Here is a 10,457-nt window from a genome sequence, read left to right on the forward strand (position 1 = left end):
TGATTTAGTGGACTGTGACTCAGGATATCAGAGTTCAATTCCTACATCGAAATGTATTGTAATACAAATAACCTAAACTCCATCCCTTACTTTCAATTTAAGTTTCTCAGTCCTCATCCTCCCATTGCTTCATTCTGTTCCTTTGCTCTGAATGAAGGAGGATACTGCAGGTTAAGAGCAAAAGGTTAATACATTAGAGAACATGCTTAGCAGTCAAATGACCTTAATTATTGTTGTGTTGATTAGTATGCAAGAGAGATCACATGTGAGTCAGCATCATTCTAAAACAGCCTCATCTAAGTGGAAGGACATAAAAATATTTACCCACTGGGCATTCTGGGAATATTTTTAGCTTCAGTGGTACGGAACCAATATCCTTGGGAGATGGAATGAATGTTCTTAATGCAAGGCAGAAGAAACAAGTGCAGCACAGTAACAGAATGTGACATGCCATAAGCAGAGTCTCAGTGCTTCTTGCACTTCCTTGTTCTCTAAATAAATGTGCAATTGTTCATAACAAACTCCTTTCAAGATCAAAGAAATGGAAAGTACAGACTATCAGTCCCAGACACCACTGATTTCAGGTACAATAATGGAATTACCTGACAGAGCTGAGAAAAAATCCCATGTGTGCAGCTAACACAGACCTCCAAGTGGTAGGGTGTTATTGTTCTTCCTCATGGCTCATTGGGAATCTATGTAATGGCAGTAGAAGGGCAAAAGTAGGGAAAATCATATCTGAGGGAATAGGTTGTATACTTGATCACAGATCTCTCCTAGCAAGAGAAAGAAGTCTGAAACTGGCTGGCTGTAATGCCCATCACACTTTTCATGTGAGCACAGAGACTCAAGTAGGACAGGGAAGAGTGAATGCTTTCTTCACTGAGTAGAACAGCAGCAGAGAATAGTGCCAAGGAGAATAAAAAAAAAAAAAAGAGAAAGAAGGAAAAATTGAAGAAAGAGAAAGGAAAGCAAGGAAAGGTGCAGAAATATACCTGATCTGCTCCAAAGGGAACCTTGTCCCAAGCATCTTGTGATGTAAGCCCTTGCTGCTTTGTCATGGCTTCCATCGATTTGGAGCAGGGATAATCAGTATTCTACATATTGTCTCTCCCAAAACTTGTTATATCCAGAAGTATCACTTGGTCTAATCAAAAGCACTACCTTTTTTTCTCCCTTGTGCTTCCAATCATCGCTTCAGACATTTGTGAATACAGCAATGCCACTTCAGCTTTGCAGAGGTGAATTGAAACCTTGCGTATCAGAAAGCAACAGTCAGCTTATTTATTTGCTGCTGCTTTTCACAGCCCAGTGATCTCCTGTGAAGTTGTTCTTCACTGTACTTGATTTCCTTTCTGTGCCTCAACATGCTGAAGAGTACTCTTGTTTACAAAGAAATTTAGCCATGTTCCACATTTCTAACAACATAGGATGGAGACGAGGATTAAAGGGATTGTGTTTCCTACAGTTATGTCTGTCCTGCTTGGCATATACTCTCATATCATGCATCACATTCATGAAAACCTGTAACCCCATCCAAATGTATACTAGAGTTTCAATTACTCCTATAATATACAATTAGCACGGAACAAATGAAAACAACCTGAGAATAAAATAGAAAAATAGACCTAATATAAAAGGTACTTTTATTGTTTTTTGTTTGTTTGTTTGTTTGTTTGTTTGTTTCAGATCAGATTGTTCTTCAAGTTCATATCAAGATCCACAACAATTACTTTTGCGTCATCTATTCATTCTTTTTTCTATGTGGATTTTTTTGCTGTTGTTGAGGCAGGGAAGCAGACGAAGAGGGGAAGCGTATTTTTTTGTTTTCTTTTAGACATGTTCTTCTCCTGATCCTTTTCTCAACTGATCATCCCCTCAGAGGCTTGGATGTGGAAATGACCACAACGCATTGCTCTTCATTAGTATGTATCAGTTCTAAACTATAGTTTTAAGATTTTGAACACAACCATTCATTAATTTAGGATCAGGACAAAGTGGTTTGTCGATTTCTTAAAGGGAATGCATTCATTCAGCCTTTGTGATCCACATGATATGTAAGATGGATAAGCCTATTGTGTGTATTTTAAAAGATTTTGTAAAGCAGTATGGACCAGCAAATACACACTTATACATGTTGCTAAGCCAAATATATTACAGGTTCACTAAGCTAATCAAAAGTGGCATTAAGCAATAATCAAATGGAGGTTATGACTAAGAATGAGTTGTGTTCAAAAGATTAATCTTTCAAACAAATAACGCAGGAAATAAGATCAAATAGTGAGTTTAGTACTATTCAAATCAGCTTAAGTTTGTTTTATATTAGAAAAATGTAAGGAGAAGCTACTTTCCTTTCATCTGTGATCTTAGCTATACGTACAGATATTTCTAGGGAAGAGAAAAGATTCCCAGAAGACAGAACTGCACTTTACCTCAGTGGAGCTTCTCTCTCTCAACTCTGTTTGTCTGAATGTTAGAAATTAAGTTTAAAGTAGACATGCAGTCTGCAGAGAAGTCAGAAAGAAAATGCACAAACCAGAGATTTACTCTTTTTTTCTAGTCTTAAACATTCGATTTTGGGCAAGAAAAATTCTCCTCTAGAAATCTGTATCTCTTCACTTTGCATAAAGAGGATGTATAGGATTAGTGTGGTCTAGATAAGTATTTTAGATACGAAAAATCTGTTCTAGACATCTAATTTTTATTTATTTGTATATTTTTTTCAGTTTGGTAAAATCAACCTGGGCTTGAGGATTTGTTCTAGGCTAAGCCCTTTGACAACACAATTCAGAAAATACAAATGATGAAGTCCCTTTGTTCGTCTCAGTGTGACTGGATGAATGCCATTTGAATGTCTCCTCCTTAAGTCTCACTGCTACGCATTATTGTGGTTATTCTTATTCCACCCCCTAACTTTAGAACAAAAGAACCTTTTCAAAGACTTCACACAAAGGTGATGGATAAATCATACACATTAACTGCTTTTGAATAACTCCATTTAAACCCGAAATATCTCTTAATTCTGTACTGTTTACTTTAAGAAAATTATTTAAGGCATTGTTTATGCATATGCTGACAAGCGCATATAATTTAATTGAAAAAATAATAAAGAAAAAAGATGAAAGTGATTGTCATTTCATACAAAGAGACTGAATTTTACTTTATTTCTGAGGAACTGACACACAAATGGATGTTGTTATTTCTTATCTTTATGTAGGCTGTAGATTTATGGTAAGAATCGATAGCACATTCATAGTGACTTACTGAACGTGGTTTGCACTAGTTAGTGTGTGAAGTCCTTCATCTATCCCTTTTCAGTTTAGAGGAAGATGAGCATCTTTGGGTGTGATTTACACTAAAAGAGGAAGATACACCATTCCTAAGGAAAGGTTTATCTTTATTAGAATACTATCATGTCCCTGTGTAGAATTCTGTGACATTTTGGCCAACTAGATGACACGAGTTCTCATGGCTCAATAGAGGGAAATCTTCAGCATATGATAAAGAATTCCATGACTGAATAAAATATTTTTTTTGCAGAAACAGCAATATCAGATGGAGATATAGATCATAGAAACACACAATCATAGAATCATTAAGGCTGAAAAAGACCACTAAGATCATCCAGTCCAAAATCCATCATCTCGACCATGCCCACTGACTGTGTCAGAACCACATCTATCCTTTTCTCAAAAACTTCCACGGATAGTGACACCATACACACAGTGAATTTATAAGGAAGTGATGATGATGGCTACAATGATGAATTGTAATCAGCTGATAGAAAATTACCCTTTATACAAGTGCTTAAATCTTGCACCTACACTTTCCCATGTTTAACACCTAGGGAGCTGCATCATTAATACCAAATCACAAAGGGAAAGGCAGAATGGAATCTTGTTCAACATTAGTCCATTAAGTATCAGGTATCTAAATGCTTAGTTGGGTTCCTTCCATAATTTGTAGAGAGCAATTTATTTGGAGGGCAATTTATCCAGTTTCTCTATTATTGTGGTATGAATTGTCATCTGAAGGAACTTGTATTTGTATTAACCATGGAGCAAGTCTAGACATTTGCTTAGACTTCAGAATTAATTTTTAGATGACAACAGATCCTCACTTAGAATACAGCCAAGGTATTCTGGCCAAAGTCTCTATTCATTTTTTTCTGCGTTTGTCTTCTTTACACCCTGAATGATTAGACTTTTCCTAGGCACAATTCAAACCTTAACTCAGAGCTTCACACAATCATTTCTGTTTAGGCATTTATACTGTAGACATGCAGTCATTCAGTAGCCTAAGCATAGTTTCTAGTGCCATTTGAGACGCCCCAGGGTATTCCATGTGGCTCTGAATAGTGTTCCAGTAGCTGATGTGCCATATCTGTCAGTCTCATATGGATGACTGGGACACTCTAAAACATTGCAAATTGCACCATATGTTCAGACACCTAAACTGAACCTTGGAGTGGAAGTCACCTCCAGATTAAGGCATTTAAATTCAGATGCCTATGTGCAGGTGCCTACATGTGAGTTAAGTGCCTGAGTTCCTGCTTTAGTCAATGAAAATTTAATCATTACACTGGAGCCTGAAAAGCAATTCAGCTGACCCAACGGCTTTTACCAGACTTAGGATAAATTGAATTGCTCTAGACTCTACTTCCTGTATTGACAAGGGACTTGGGGCATGTGGCTGGAAGCCACATAGAATGCTTTAGGGCATCTCAAAGAGCACTAGAGGTTTGCATGAGAACAAATGAATTAGTCAGTCTGCACTGCTATAACGGGAACTCTGAAACTGCTTTACATGTAGACACATACATGCAGACATATTCAGCTTCTAGTTTAACTTCAAATTAATCACAGTCTAAAGAATTAGAGAAGATACATTCTGTGCTTGATATCTGAGTGCACGTCTACAGGTGCTAGATATGTCACTTTTTCCATGATGAAAAGCAACTTGTATGTGCATAAACATAATTTCAACAGATTCAAACAAGATGGGCCAGTAAATCAATGGCAGAACTGGAGTTTACATTATTCAAAAAACCCAGCACAGACTTATGAAACAGTACACCAAAATCTAATAGACATCAACAGAAGCAAAAATGACACTGTGAAGCTGAAGGCAGTTACTAATTTGTATGAATTTAGTGTCTGCAGTTGATGAGGCAGACCCAGCAAAGTCTGTAAGCAGCAGACAGATTGATGCAGATGAATGGAGTGATGACTTGGTGTCATGAGGAAGTACTGAACAAAGAGATTAGGAGGTGGAGAAAGAAACCAAGTAGAAGTACATCAGAAAAAGTTATTTTAAAATGGAGAAGGTGCCAATTCTGACACTGCATGGGTTGAGGCAGCTCTGTGGACCAACTCTATGAGACAAGGAGTCATTTCTCTTTTATAGCTCCTAACTCACGCACAGTAAAAAGCATTCTCTGTACCAAAATACATAGATCTCCATGTTTGTTGCCAAAGGTTCTGTTACTTGAGGAAATTTTGGCAAGGGAGATTGACAAATGCAATTAGCAAATATAACATAGGCTGGTCTATATCAAATATTTTGAGACATTTGCCCTTGAGGTTAGAGGGGAGAGTCTTCTGGCTCCCATTTGTGAAGCTGGCTGGGGAAGAATGAAGGAGGTGAAAATAATGCCAGTCCTCAGTAACGACCCATCGGGAGTGCCGTATGCTCCATACCGTGAGCTGTCAGGGAACCTTTAATTCCTAAGAAATATGGATATTCATTTATGCCTCGCATGTGTCAGACACATTGGAGTTGACATTAAAAAATCAAGTTAGGCAAGTGCTGTAGTGTTACATCTTACATTTAAATCATTGTGTTGGCAATAATTTTTTATTTGAGCCTATTTGGGTGTGAAAAATGCTTGGCCAGAAAACTCTCCCATGTCAAGGTTCTATTAATAAAAGGAGATGGGATGGTGACTGAGACTGACAACTTTTGTGGGTTTTTTTAGGATTATTATTATTTTTTTGGCCTAGTTCGTAGGTTTTGACAAGGAACTTGAGAGAGAACAAATGTCTTTAACAGGCAAAGAGGGGAATTAATTCACTGTTGTGTGTTATATGATAAGGTCATTACATCAGTGCTGGCTGAAAGCACAGAAACTACCTTATTCATTCTTTGCTTGTGAGTTTTGTCTGCTGGGAAACTGTTCATGTGTTCTCTGCGCACCTTTCTAATGTCTTTCCCATGAGGACGACTGGATCCAACTAGGAAAGAGGTGAAAAAAACATTATCATCAAATCCATAGATATACTTTCATGTTCTCTGTGGCTATTTAGGAGACTGATTTAAGCTTACCGTCTTCAGTTCTAGGCTGAAATCACACTTTCTTTATACAGAGAACAGTGAGGCCCTGGCACAGCTGCCCAGAGAGCTGTGGGTGCCCCATCCCTGGAGGTGCTCAAGGCCAGCTTGGATGGGCCCTGGGCAGCCTGAGCTGGTGGTGGGCAACCAGCCCATGGCAGGAGTTGGGGCTGGGTGGGCTTTAAGGTCCCTTCCAACCCAAACCATTCTGTGATTCTATGACACTATGATTCTTTCCCATGCTAAATTTTGTAGAGGTACACGTAATGAGCTACTCCATCCTGAAAATCAGAAGGCAGATTTATTACAAGCAACTGTGCTGTTGGGAAACCAAGGTACAGAGAAATAATTCTCCTGAAATCCATTTAGCCTAAATCTGTGTCAATGAAAACAAATAATCCCATATGTCATCCTTCAGTCTAATCACTGAGATACATTCCTCATTACTAGATAAAATACATGCATTTGCAAATCCATATACATAAGATATTATCAGCCAATCACAACTATCTTTTACTGTCTCCACAATTTGCTGCTGCTCAGTTGTTAGTTAGCATATCTGCAGCTGAGAGATTAGTAGGGTCCAAATAGTAGACTAGTAGGACACAAACTAGTAGGAGATTAGTAGGACACTAGACAGGTTAAGAGTCAAAGGAAAGTAGGTGGACTTGAACCATATTCTCTGCAGACATACTGGGCCATCTTTTTTTGCCTAATTAAACATTTTCATATTGTTTTTGGCTGGTTGTTTCTGCTTTTGTCATTAATTAGAGGTGTTTGCAGGGACTCTTTTTTTTTTCCTGACCACTGCCATGCAGAGAACTAAAAGCTGTTTTGAATCCCTGCCAGGGCACTTCTTCCTGTTTGGGTTTTGCAGAGCTACAATATCATTCCTTACTGCAGAAAACCAAGGTAAGATTACATGAGAGATATCTTCCCATAAATATCAGCTGAACTCTGTGAAATTTTGCCCATATGACAGGAAAAGGCATGAAAATATTAGTCTCTAATGGGGCTAATTATCTCGACAAACTCTCCATATACTCAGCTTTCAACAGTAAGAGAGACCTTTGCTTAAATAGCTCATGTCATTGCAGGGGAAGACTTATCTACTCTGGCAAAAGAACTACATTATTTTCCTCTCTAACTATGTCAGCAACAACTTTTCTACTTACAACAGCTTTTCAAGTGAGCCATGGAGTTAGGAGGGAGCCACTGCTGTCTAGTAATGTGGGCCAAGGTGCCTAGAATCCGGCAGCAGTCCCACACAGAAACATAGAATGATTTGGGTTAGAGGGGACCTTGAAAATCATCTAGTTCCAATCCCCCTGATGTAGGCAGGGACACTTCCCACTGGACCAGGATGCTCACAGACCCATTCAGCCCGGCCCCGAATGCTTCCAGGGAGGGGGCATTCACAACCTCACTGGGAAACCTGTCTCATTGTCTCACCACTCTCACAGTAGAGAATTTCTTCCTGACATCTAGTCTAAATCTCTCCTTTTCCACTTTACAATTTCCCCTCATCCTGTCCCTACCTGCCTTTCTAAAAATCCCTCCCCATCTTTCCTGTTTGCCCTCCTTCAGGTACTGGAAGGCTGCTATAAGGTCTCTTTGGAGCCTTCTCTTCTCCAGACTGAAGAGTCCAGCTCTCTCATCCTGTCCCCATAGGGGTGGTGCTCCAGCCCTCTGGTCATCATGCTTGCTGCTGAGGACATTCAGTGAGATGACGGATGTTGCAGCACAAGAGATTTGTCTTGGACTGCAAAGAGAAGGAACCCCACGGCGCAGCTGCTTCAGCAGTATGAGATATGGCGAGTGCACATTCTCATCGCTTCATGCATTGAATTTTGGGATTGGTGGAGCCACCACTGAATATGTTCTGTGGAGGCTAAAGAATGGTGAAATGGACAACATTAAATCAAGGCTCATAATTATTTGAGTTGGAACAAATCATCACAAAAACACTACCCATCACAAAAACAGGAGCAGGCGGGACTGAGGCTATCATGTACCTGATAAATACCCATCAGCCACAGGCCGAAGTTACTGGCTGGTTTTACTGCAGGAAGAAATTAACTGAAGAAGAGTTCTACATTTAAACTCTTCCTCAATAAAAATAAGAACAGGACTGCCACTCTGTGCCCCTCTCTTGTATTGTTGCTCTGTGGTTGTCCCAGAACCTCGTCTCTGACAGCCCATACACAGCTCCTGGCTCACTGTTCCCAGCTGTAGGGGTTGTGCACTGTGTATTGGCCTGTGAACAAGAATGGCATTCAACTTGCTAATAACAGAGCTTTTTCCAAGCTCAGTTCCACCTTTGAAAGGTTTCTGTTTTTTTTTGTTTTGTTTTGTTTTTTCCTTTTGCTGGGGTTTTTAAGTGGCTCATATTGCTTTCTCACTTTTTTCTGAACCAGCATGAAACTGGAATTTAGAAATCTAAAAAAATCTTCTGGGCTGCTCTTGACTTAAAGGCTCATGTGGACAACAGAAACAAAAGGATAAGGAATACAATAACAAACTTAAACACTGTCTACTGTATAGCAGCTGTGTGATTTCATGGTTTCACTCACCTGTTCGATTCTCTTCCCCCTACAGACCTGCAGAGTCCAGCACACCTCATTAGTATTTATATTCTATTGAGTGCTTCATTAGCCTTAGGATTGTATTAATGGTAGCTAGTGGAAAATAACCCAGAAAGGGAAGCTTGGGAATGGAGACTACTTAGAAAGTGAATAATCAAATAAATATACAATTTAATTGAAAAGACTAGAGGAAAAGTTGACCTGAATGTTACTTACTCCCAATCAATGTAATGTGTTGAAACGAACAGGAGTATCTTTGTTCACCACTGCCCTTGCTGATTTGCTGATGGAGTGATGTCACACCCCTGGCACCTTTTAGTTTTGTTGCCAGAGAGGATGTTACAGCTTTACCCCATTCACTGACAGGCCTTTATGCTTTCCCTTGGCAGGTGCCCACTCTTACAGGTGTGTCTGCGTACAGCCACGTTTCAGCCATACAGAGAGCACAAATGTTTTCCTTTCCATTGATGGACTGTGAGAATCAGCACGGGGATGCCCAGACAGACTGCCCTGTGTGGTGCCGTGTGTGCCTGTGTGTTTATTACATTGCAGCACTACAGTATCCCATTACTGGACACAGGCTCTGTAACAAGAAAAACTCACTCCCATTTGTCTGGTGCTGTAGCTACCTGTGTTTTCAGAGCCAAATCTGATGTATCAGTCCCTGCTGCCAGAAAGAAAGGAAGGAAGACGGTTTGAGAGCACTGAAGTGGGGCTTTGAAGCCTGCCAAGACTTTTCATCCGTGATCTGCTGTGAGGCTGGGAGGCTTTTCATCTCTCTGAGTTAGTTTTTCTCTTCCTCCTTCAGTCCCTTTTTTAGAAGGCCTTTGGGAACCAGGGCTGCCTCTCTCAGTATGTTTGTATCTTTTTAAAAATGCATATGTATGTGGGTTACTCCGCATGTAATGCCTCCAACTTCTCTCCATGGAAATGACAACTGATACTAATAACACAATAATACTATCTGATAGAGCAAATTCTCAGCTACAAAATAATGCTTTCACTACCATTAACTATGAATTTTCGCCATGAAAACTGATAAAGAAGAGGCTGTGTGCCAAGCATGTGTATTGTATATATATGTATGTATATGTGTGCATCTATATACATACAGGAATATATTGTGAGCCTTATCTTGAGTAGAATTTTATGGTCTTCAAATTCTCATAATGATAAATAATGTCGAGAGTTAGTGTGCAAACAGATAGCTTCTGCAGTGACCTGCAGTTACCCATTAGAGGTCACATTTATTTGAACATGAAATTTTCCATTGGAGTTATAATATCTTGTGGAATGTATTCATACACTGATAGCTCTTTTTTTTTTTTTTTTCCTTTGGGAGGCCCAGCTAATTTCCAGTCAGCACAGACTTCACAGTTTGGCACTCAGAAGCTTTTTGCCTTTCTTTAATTCACCTTTACCCATGATGCATGGCCTATCGGGCTACTGTAAAGAAGTGTCTGGGAGCTGCACAGGCAGTTTTTTGAGGAACATTCCTCGTGTCAGAGGTATTGACATGAAATGCTGTGTGTTTCAACATGA

General features: G+C 39.5%; 1 pseudogene; it reads left to right on the top strand.

The window, feature by feature from the left end:
- The first annotated feature begins 7,479 nt into the window (after positions 1-7,479).
- LOC149920324 (platelet-activating factor acetylhydrolase IB subunit alpha2 pseudogene) lies at positions 7,480-8,432 on the top strand (annotated as a pseudogene).
- The last annotated feature ends 2,025 nt before the right edge of the window (positions 8,433-10,457 follow it).

Source organism: Phasianus colchicus, chromosome 1, assembly GCF_987193195.1.
Source record: "Phasianus colchicus chromosome 1, bPhaCol1.hap1.1, whole genome shotgun sequence".
In the NCBI taxonomy this organism is placed as follows: Eukaryota; Metazoa; Chordata; class Aves; order Galliformes; family Phasianidae; genus Phasianus; species Phasianus colchicus.